Raw genomic sequence first — 11,409 nt, 5'->3', positions numbered from 1 at the left:
CAATATTCTAAAGACAGAAAGCATAAGAAAAAACTCAAATACTAACAATTTCGTTTAAGGACAATAGCCACCTCTTGTTCTCTTGACTATCATCAAGAATTTTCAGCATGGCAGGCAGTTCTCTTCTTTTTTGGTTCATTACCAACATTTCAGGAACATTATTTATAAAATTTCACAACCATCATTTTTATTAAGTTCTAGGTTTGGTGAACAAAAACAATATAATGAAAAAATATCTTAGAACTTTTGACTTTGTCTCACGAAAGCACTTCCTTTTTGGTAGTATGGAGGGTATGAAACTAAAAAGAATCCAACAGGAAACAAGTGAGGATAAAATGATTGACACAGAACTAGACATGAACAGGTTAACAACCCAATGTGTAGGTTCCCAAAAGAACATGAAAAATTATTCTCGCAAGAAAGTAAAGTGTCTTTTTCTTGCATGCCAAAATTCTTTTATTTGATTCAAAATGCATGAAAAGGAAAAATCAATATTAGGCTAGACTCTAGAGACAGCCAAGGAGAAAATTAGAAAGAATCTTCACATAATTTCAAGAATGGTGAAATAGAACATAATGTCAATAAAAGCGTAAATTCATATAAACTGGTTTTCTGCAGAGATTGAAAACCAAACAATGACCAAGAAGCTCAAATCAAAAGGTCCTTTCAGACGACGCGAGCAACAAATGCGCTTTTAACATTCAAGACCGAGCAAATAAATGCAGAACTACCCTAGGAGAATTCCAATTCAAACAATAAAAATAATAAACAAATGGATAATAAAGCGATCCAAGACGACCAATTTCTTCACATAAGCGAAAGAAAATGAATAGAGGAATTCAACAATATAAAACGTGAGCAACAAGACAAGAATAAACTCTTAAATCAATCTAAGTCCACACTAAACACATAAGTTGGATAGAAACATGAAAAACAGACCAAAAGAACATCTAAATAACCAAAATATAACAATTTTATTATATAAAACGTGAGCAACAAGACAGCAATAAACTCTTAAATCAATCTAAGTCCACACTAAACACATAAGTTGGATAGAAACATGAAAACAGACCAAAATAACATCTAAATAACCAAAATGGAATCACCATTATTATGTAAACATGAAAATGCATGATTGAAACAAACCAACTTTGCATGTGCAGAATCATACTCCACAAAACTCATAATCATTAACTTCTCCTAACCAGAATACCAACTTTATATTTACAGAGGCCTTGATGGAAACTAATATAACTGTTGATATATAACTTATCTAATAAGAATCACAGAATATGCAGAAAGTACCGAGTATTTAGTATCAAGAGAACCATGTATTCAAAGGAAAAGAGCAGAATTGATCAATGTATGCAAAACTTGGTCTATATTTCAAAAGCTGAATCTGACTTTCATCTATTACCAAATACATACATATATAGAGACACAAACACACAGGCATACATCTTCCATTACAGGCATCTGTTTCTTGAAAATAAAAGATAAGTACGCTTCTACTGAAACTTAACGAAGGAAGCCAAATCGAGACAAAACACAAAAAGAGTGGATGAAATAAGCTTAAAATTTAGGAATGTAATTAAAATGTTAATTAAATGTTAGGAAAAACATTAAAACTTTACGAATGTAATTAAATGTTAATTAAACATTGAAAACATAAAAGGAAAAACATGTTGAAAGAAACATAAATGTTAGGAAAAAAGGTTACCTTGATTGAAATGGAAATGTTTTCTTGAGGGTTTATTTAGAGATGCTTGGGATTGATCTCTAATAATGTCGAGAGACTTCCTACTCATTGCATTTGAAGAACAAAAGTCATTTACAGTCGACAAAACAATCAAATGAGTTCTAAAATAAACAACATTTAATGATTGGTATAATATTAATTATATTGCATAATAACGGTGGGAATAAACAAATAAAATGATTACAAAAATAGCCAGCAATATGGTATAACATTAACAGGAGAAATAGGACCAAGCTCAATACCATTAAAAGACAGTAAGTTACATTGTATACATATTAAAAGATAGTAAGCTGTTGTTGCTCCAGTAAATTTGAAAGCTGTCCATATATTTGGGAACATAGGAGATCAAATATATATAAGCACTAACAATATTACTGTTAATGCCAAAGACCGTTTTTTACTCTCCGTGAGAGGAGCTGATCCCTCAAACACCAAGTTATCCACAGTTTGCCGTAGAGAAAAGTGAATAACAGGGAAAACCAGAAACAAATGAAGACCAAATATAATTCAAAGCAGTGCTAAAACGAATTCCCAGATTCCTATCAAAATTGGTCAAAATATCACCTTCGAGCTCATTGTATATAGGTTGAACATTGAAATGGCAAACATATGCATTAGTCATAATAGGGATAACTACTAGTAAATCCAAATTTGCCATATTCGATCCAAAATATAGGCTCCTCCTTGGAGCCTCTATCTTCCCTTCAATAAGCTTAATGAATGCAACAGCAAGGCAAACCACAATTAAAACAACAGCGAGAGCTATCGAAGCAGCCAAAGTCATGCTCAATGAATGAATCCTATCTAACACGCAAAGTTGAGCAAGAAAAACAACCATAACAACCAAAACCAACAACTTCCTATGATCCCCAAAACTAGTCCTAACCACTGATCGAGAACCCCAATATGATGAACCGAACCAGACATAACATCTCCCAGACATTACGAACCGAACCAGTCCTAACCACTGATCGAGAATCCCTAAAACAAGCCCTAGAACCTTCATAGTAGCAGGTAAAGCCATGATTCCAGCACCAATAATTGTGGTGGTTCAGTTCAAAACAGCACCAGAAACACCAGACTCGGTATTGGGTTTACTTAAAACAAGGGTATAATCATTGAGATCAACATCAACATCAGTATCAACATCATTAATCTAAAATCCCAAAAAAAATAAAAGCCAAGTAATACAGTAACTACACATTAAGCTAAAGGGGAATAAAAAACTAACCATTTAAAACCCATAAACCATCTGACCGTCGACGAGAGGAAAGGGAAAATAAGTAAGGGATTTCGAGAATGGGGGGAACAGATTAAGGGAAAAAAAGGGGACTTGGGGAAAAGGTTAGGGATTTGGGTTTGGGGAATTAGGGATGATTTGGGGAAAAAAAGAGGTTTTGTTTTAGGATTTGGGAAGGAAGACGAGATGGGGAAAAGGACTTAGCCAAAAATGAAACCGATTTGGGTAAAGGGCATAAACCTCGGAGAGAAAAACGACGCGCTTCAAATAAGCAAAATTTGTGGCGTTTTTAGCAACGCGCCGCTAATAAGACCTTTTGCGGCGTTTTCAGCAAAGCGCCACTAATACCTATTTCGTATACACAATAAAACGATGCCGTTCTAAAACGATTTGTGGCGTTTATTATAGAAACGCCGCTAAAGCCAATACTATTCAGAGGAAACGACGCCGTTTTACTGTAATGTATAATGAAATTTTGTGGCATTTTCTAATAAAACGCCGCTATTTTCTATCTTTTGCGGCGTTTTTTGTGTAAACGCCGCTAATACCTAAAACCCTAACTATAGTTGAAACTTTAATTTTGTTTTAATACACATTTTAAAATACATATTATGTATGCATATAAATTAATTAATTAAATAAAAACATGATGCTGTTTATTATATCAATAACGTGTAAATTAATATTTTACAAGATCTAGATCAAATTACAATTCATGTACACAATTGCACACTACACCATTGACCCTTAAACCCTAAACTCTTAACCTATATCTACATAACCCTTAAACCCTAAAACTCTAAACACTAAGATCTTAGACCTTAAACATTAAACCCCAAATAATAAACTTTAAAACACTAAACCCTATCCTCTATCCTCTTAACCCATATAAACCCCCCCCCAACATCTAACCCATAAACCACTTAAACCCATGCATATATATCCCTTAATACTAACCACTAACCAATAACCACTAACCCTTAAACCCTAAACCCTAACCTTCTAAATTATAAACCTCAAACTCTAAATCAGTAAAACATAAATCATCAACCCTAAATCATAACCCTTAAACCCATAACCCTAAACCTATAAAAATATTAAGTGTAAAAATCGGTTTAAATAGAAAATTTTAAATTCATTTAAAAATAAGTTAGATGAAACATTTAATACCGAGTTTGGTCTAATCCGTTTTCAACTTCATAATATTTTATATATATACTATGTAATTTTATAATTTATAAAAAATAAATTTATACTAAATGTATAATAGTAGTCTAATATAAACATTAAAATAATATTAAGATAACTATATAAAAATTTAAATAAATAAAAAATATTAAATTAAAATGACATAATTATTACAAAAATTAAAAATATAATATGATTGGACTTAAAATAGACTTAGGTTAATCATTTGCAAGTATTAGTGGGCTTTAACAAAATGTTAAACCTATAATTTAAACCCTACTAAAAATAAATTCAAACAAATATAAAATATATGATATTATATTTAGCAATTGCGGCGTTTTTTAAAAAAACGCCACTAAAGTTTGATCTTTTGCTGCGTTTTTGGGAAAACGCCGCTACTGCCAAAGGAGCACATATAAAACGACGTCGTTTTCCCTAACATTTTAGTGGCGTTTTTTCACAAACGCCGCTATAGGTTTCCTTTAGCGGCGTTTTCCAGAAAACGCCACTAATGCCAATTAAGCTCATAGAAAATGACATCGTTTTTCCTAACATTTTAGTGGCGTTTTTCCAAAACGCCGCTATAGGTGGACTATAGCGGCTTTTTATAAAAACGCCACTAAAATGTTAAGCTCATGTGAAACGACGTCGTTTTGATTAACCTTTAGCGGCGATTTTAAAAACGCCGCTAAAGGTCGATTTATGCGCTTTTCAAAAACGCCGCTAAAGGTCGACCTATTGCGGCGTTTTTTTAAAAGCGTCGCTAAAACTCCATCTATTCGATTTTTCCGTTTTCTTTTAAAACGCCGCTAAAAACGCCTGCGAAAAGTCTGTTTTGGTGTAGTGAATGAAAAAATTAAATAAAACAAAACAAAATGATAATAAGAATAATAATAATAAAACAAAGAATAATTATAATGATATCGAATAATAAAGATAATACCTTAATAACAATAATATGATAATAATAATAGTAATAGAGAACAACAATACATTAATAATAATATAGGTTAATAACAATAATAATAATATGTAAAAAAGGAATAATAATATAGTAACAATGATAATAACATGTTACTAAGAATAATAGTAGTGGTAGTAATAACAAGGTAATAGTAATAAAATAGAAATAAAAATAATAGTTATAATGATAATAATAATAATAATAATAATAATAGTGTAGCAAAAAAATGAAAAATATAAAAATGATAACATTAATAGTACCATAACGACAATTGTAGTAAAATAAAGAATACAAATAAAAATAGTAATAGTGGTAATAATAATAAGACCACAATAAAGGAGAAAGAAATAATAATATGTAAATGATAATAACACTAACAATACTAATAATAATAATAATAATAATAATAATAAATTTAGCAAATGATAATAATAATATTAAATAAATAAAAATGGTAAAATAGCAAAAAAGACTAAATTGAATTTGGCTTGTTACCCTACTGCTTAGGGAGACAAGATCTGTAATTCAGCCTGTTACCCTACTGCTTAGGGGGTTAAGGCTCACCGTCTTTGATCTGCTCCACTACTGCTTAGAGAGACAAGATCTGTAATTCAGCCTGTTACCCTACTACTTAGGGGGTTAAGGCTCACTGTCTTTGATCTACTCCACTTCTGATTAGGGAGACAAGATCTGTAATTTGGCCTGTTACCCTATTGCTTAGGGGGTTAAGGCTCACCGTCTTTGATCTGCTCCACTACTGCTTAGGAAGACAATATCTGTAATTCGGCCTGTTACCCTACTGCTTAGGGGGTTAAGGCTAGTAAATTCACCGATCTAGAGACATGACCTATAGGATCGGTTTCATGTATCTATGCTTATGCCAAATAATTAGGATACGATGATCGAAATGAATCAAATGCTCCTAACTAGATGTGATGCTTATGTCAAATAATTAGTATGCTATGATCGAAATGAATCCAATGCTCCTAACTAAATGTGTCATGAATGATATATAAATGCAAAAAATATGAATGATCCTTTTTAGAAGGCTTAAGGTATCATTGCTCATTGTTCATCAGGGCCTTATCACTAACGTATTACGCTACCGTCTTGTTCAACTGGTATTCTTGACGAAAAACCCTAAGTAACAACCACATTCTGTTTAGCAAGCTTGCCCCACTGTAATTGCAGAGTCCTTTCTAATGTACCTTCTGGGACATAAAGTTTGTACTTCCCATTGAAAACTTCAGGGGAATAACATTTGGTTTCATCCATCCATCCTGCTGCAATTCAGAGGTACAGGATTTGTATCATCTTCAATCAATTAATTTGTTACACTATTCCCTGGGTGTAATGACTAGATGTATATGTCTGATATCTGTATGAATGCAGAGTATCATTTTTCTTTTCTCGAGAATGATCCCCTTTAATGCTTGGGTGAACATTGCTCGTCATTCGTCGAGGTTGTATCACCAATGCAATATCTTGTATCCGATACTTTTGACAAAAATCTAAAGAGATAGTCACAATTTGGACTCCTCTTTCCAACCCTTAAGCTTGGTGAGTTCTAAACAATAATCCTATTTCAGGTTCCTGTACCATTTAGAAACTTCTAGAGTAATACGCAGAACTTCTTTTATGAAAGTATTATTGGTCCATTAATCGTAATTTCAATGCAAAATGCTTGAAAAAGATTATAACAATAAACAAGAAGGAAATTGATTGGAAACATATCTCGAAATGAATAAATTAATCAAAGATTGCAAATGCAATAAGAAGGAAATTAACTCAAAATGAATAAGTTAATCAAATATAGCAATTCAAAATGGGTAGAATGAAAAACTAGGTGCTCCAGATATCGCAACTTGAGCTTCTCTATACCAACTTCTTGAGGACACTTCTGAGCTCAATATGTGTTTAGGGAATCCACAGTACTTTGTCGATGCCCCACTACGTAACATACCTCTTTATTGTTAATTCAAGAATAGCAAGACTGCTGTATGCCCCACTTTGATCAAAATTTGAGTCGCCCTTTTTGGGTTTTCAACTCGAATCCCTTTTAGTCTCAAGGCGCCATTTGCTAGGTTTCGCCTTGGCCTCTCTTTTTTTTTTTTGCTTTTTTTTAGGATTTTTTTATTATTTTTTGTTTTTGTTTTTTTTTGTTTTTTTTCAAGGCTCCCTTTGCGAGTTTTCACCTTGGCTTCTCCCTTTTTAGGTAGAATACTCCTTGACTAGATTTGAATTCACTGATTTGGGAAAATCTTTTCCATCCATTTCGGTCAATATCAATGCCCCTCTAGAACAGGCCTTCTTTACTACATAAAATCCTTCTCCATTCGGCATCCACTTTTCTCTAAAGTCCTTTTGTATAGGAAGGATCTTCTTCAATATCAAGTTCCCCTCGTAGAATTCTCTAGGATAAACCTCTTTATCGTAAGCTCATATCAGTCATTTTCGGTGCATTGGACCTCGACAGATAGCTTTCGACCCTCTCTCTTCAAATTCAATTTATCCTTTTAGGATTGGATCCATTCTGCCTTATCCAACTTCAGCTCTGACAAGACTCGTAGAAAAGGAATCTCATCTTCAAAACTGATTCTATCCCGTAAACCAATGAGCAATGTGTTGCCCCAGCTAAGGTCCTGGTCGACGTTTGATAAGGATAAAGGGTAAAAAGGTCACTTCCTTATACCAATCTTTACAAGTCTCGGTTGTCTTCCATGATTTTTTTGCTGCCTTTGCTATACTGTGATATGGCGTCTGATCTACGAACTTTTGACATTGTGCAGTTAGAAATAATCTTTTTGCCATCTTTTCTTTTTTTTGTTTTTTGTTTTTTTCCTCTCTTTTTTGAATTTGATGACCGTGGACTTAGTAATATTGGCCATATGAACTGACTTTCACCCTTTTCATGAAGTAATCAACGACCCCAAAGATGAATCAGTATCGGTTAGAAGCTTTTGACAAGATCAGCCCCATAATATCCATGCTCCACATATAGAAAATCTGTGAAGAAATGGATGAGGCACATAAGTCTTATCTTCCTCCATTTGGCATTTATGGTAGAACTAATACAATTCCCTTCTACGGTGGGCCAGTAGAACTCGAATCTCATGATTAGCCTGGCCATCATAAAACCATTAGCATATGCTGCTCAAACACCTTGCAGCATCCTCACGTCTTAATAGCCCAGGCATATCTTGATGCGATCATGCGAAAATATCTTTGAATTGGGAATAACTCAATGATGTCTCACTTTGTCTTTGTGGTGAGCTAGGCTTTGATCTTCACCTCTTTTCTTCTCTTAAGTTCACGATGTCCATTGCCCCTTTGTAAGGTAGGATCTATTTCTCATCTTGTTCTACCATCCTTGACAAATCAGGAGATAGGCTACAATCTCTATCATCTTCAATGTCCTGAGATCCCTCTAGACACATATCTTACTCAAAAAGAGACTCGGAGTTAGTGACAGCGTCGCTCCCGTCATTGATATCTGGAGACCTGTTGTAGGTACAAAGGCATATTCTAAAGAATAAATGATTCTAAGGATGATTATTTGTATGGTATGATCATGAATGAAGAATAAATGAATTTTTGAAAGAAAGTCCAAAGAACAAAGGAATCTAAGAACAAATATTTGTACAGTATGAAATGAAAAAATAAAATAAAAGAATACTTGCTCAAGAAGATGCATTTTATTGAAATAAAGATTTTGGACACAAGCCTATTTCACAAAAGGATTCTTATTGCTTCTAGGCTTAAAGCAACAAGCGTGTTTTGAATATTACTCTAGATTGGCTCTAAAAATACATATATCTCTTCCACAGCCCCATTGTTCAAAACATTCTCAAGTATGCAAGGGTTTGAGAAACTTTTATTCCCCAGTTCCCTCTTCGGATATGTCATTCAGATTCCCCGATATTTCTTCTAGGCTTTTGACTTGTTCAAGGCATCGCAACTCTTTTGCCCCCATTTTAAAATGTCGCATTTACTGCATTGTTAGAGCGATTAGGTTCTGAGGAATCGTCAAACTTCACAATTCCCATTTCAATGAACCTTTCGACCAACTTTTTAAATGTAGTATAGTTTTCAATTGAGTGTCCCGTTATTCCCGCATGGTACTCGCATTGAGCATTCTCATTATACCATTTTGAGAATGGAGGTTGTACGGGTTTCGAGTAGAACGGAGACACCACAAGCACATCAAAAAGATTATGATACAACTCCTTATATGACTCGGGATGGGTGTAAACTAGAGTCTTTTTATGTTTGGCCTCGAGTTGGATTCTTGCCTGGAAGGGCCTTGATAGCTAGTGGTTACAGCCCTCGGCTGACGTACGTTAACTAATTTGGAAGATGTGCTCACGATGTTCACTTTATTTTCCTTGTTTCTCGGGGTTGACCTTTTAGCGCTTTCTCCCGCATCTATCTTCCCACTTCTTACCGTATTTTCAATCATCTCACCAGACATCACTTTATCTGAAAAGCTCAAAGTAGTGCTTCCTAACATATGGTTAATGAAAGGGGTTTTCAGAGTATTGGTGAAAAGCATCGTGGTCTCCTTTTCCAGAAGAGGCGGCTGGACTTGTGTTGCCACCTCTCTCCATCTTTGGGCATACTGTCTGAAGCTCTCATTGGGTTTCTTTTCCATGTTTTGTAGTGTAATTCTATCGGGTGCTATGTCTGTCACGTGGCCATATTGTTTCATGGAAGCTTGAGCCAAGTCTTTCCATGAACCAATTTGGGCGCGGCTCAATTGGTTGTACCATTTGGCAGCTGACCCGATCAAACTGTCTTAGAAGTAATGAATCAATAGTTGGTCATTATTGACATAGCCTGCCATTCGTCTGCAGAACATGGTGATGTGAGCTTCGGGACAGCTAGTCTTGTTATACTTCTCAAATTCTGGAGTTTTAAACTTGAGGGGAATCACCAAGTCCGAAACCAAGCTTAATTCCTTAGCATCGATTCCACCGCGATAGTCAACGCTTTCCATTTCTTTAAATTTTTCTTCTAACCATCTACACCATTCTTTGAGTTCTTTCGAGAGCTCTACCCTTGTCTTTTTTGTTTCTATTACATCATCAAGATCGGGGACAACGGGGTTAGTTGGGTTATCCCCCGAATTAGAGCCTAAGCTGGCTTGATAGTTCATCGGCACCAAAACACCAACCTAAAAATGTTGGGGCCTAATTGTGACAGATATCCTTCGTGGGTACACATTGGGTTGTGTCTGAACATTCGTTGGGGTAAAACCTGGAGGGTAGAGAGGATTTTCATTATCATCTCCTGCATTGGTGATGGTACTTTTTCTATTTTCTAATCCCCCAGCCAGTAGTCGTGTTAATTGATCCATCATACTTCTCTGGGACTCTAGCATCTGGTCCCTCATATCTTGCTGGATTTTGGCCAGCTGTTCTTGCATATATGTTTGTAGTTGATCCTGCATCTTTTTTTGCATTTGTTCCAACCTCTCCAACCTTTGTTCTATTGCTTTGGTTTTTTCTCTTGTACCGTAAAGATGCCTAGTCATTTGACTTTTGTCAGTTCCCAAGTTAACTGAAATAATTTTACCTAATCAGGGTCTTTTTTGTGAAAATATGATGAAATGCAATTTAAATGTATGGAATGAATGCAAAAAGAAAGAGAGGTGTTGATTCTGAATTCAATTCCATTAGAATAACTATTCTAGAAAACAAATTTCTTTATATAAAAAAAATTACATATGCGGCGTCGCCTTTATATTCCAAGCAAATGCAACGATCTTTTCTTCATATCCAGATGTTATGGTCAGATCTTGTGAATTTTCCAAAAAATGTCTCTATTATCTCCTTTCTGCTTGACCCGGACCGCGACCCATTACTTACTTATCCCCGCTATGCTCGTCAGCTTCTTTAGGACATGACGGCTCTCGAATAATTTTTGTTGCCTTGAATCCTCAGGCAATAAAGTAAAGTCGTGTATTCCTTCATGGACTATCGGCCCTCTCTTGTTGTTTACTTGGATCCTATTCGAACAACCGTATTATAATCCATTTTATCAAAACATCCGTTTTCCATGACAAGCTATTCTATTTAGCAATCAAATATGAATCAACACCTCCTTTCTATGATGAAAATGCAATGCAATCAAAACAAGAAAAAACATGTTAGCACAGGAGAAATAAACAAAATAGAGTACCTATCCGAGTGACCACTAGGGGTTCGGAGTGGCTCTACCTAGGGTGGGCTCTTAAGGCTTGCTATATGGGGCTCGGTT

This window comes from Gossypium arboreum, chromosome 11 (genome assembly GCF_025698485.1).
Source record: "Gossypium arboreum isolate Shixiya-1 chromosome 11, ASM2569848v2, whole genome shotgun sequence".
Classification (NCBI taxonomy): domain Eukaryota; kingdom Viridiplantae; phylum Streptophyta; class Magnoliopsida; order Malvales; family Malvaceae; genus Gossypium; species Gossypium arboreum.
Note: the sequence above shows the minus strand (reverse complement) of the source record.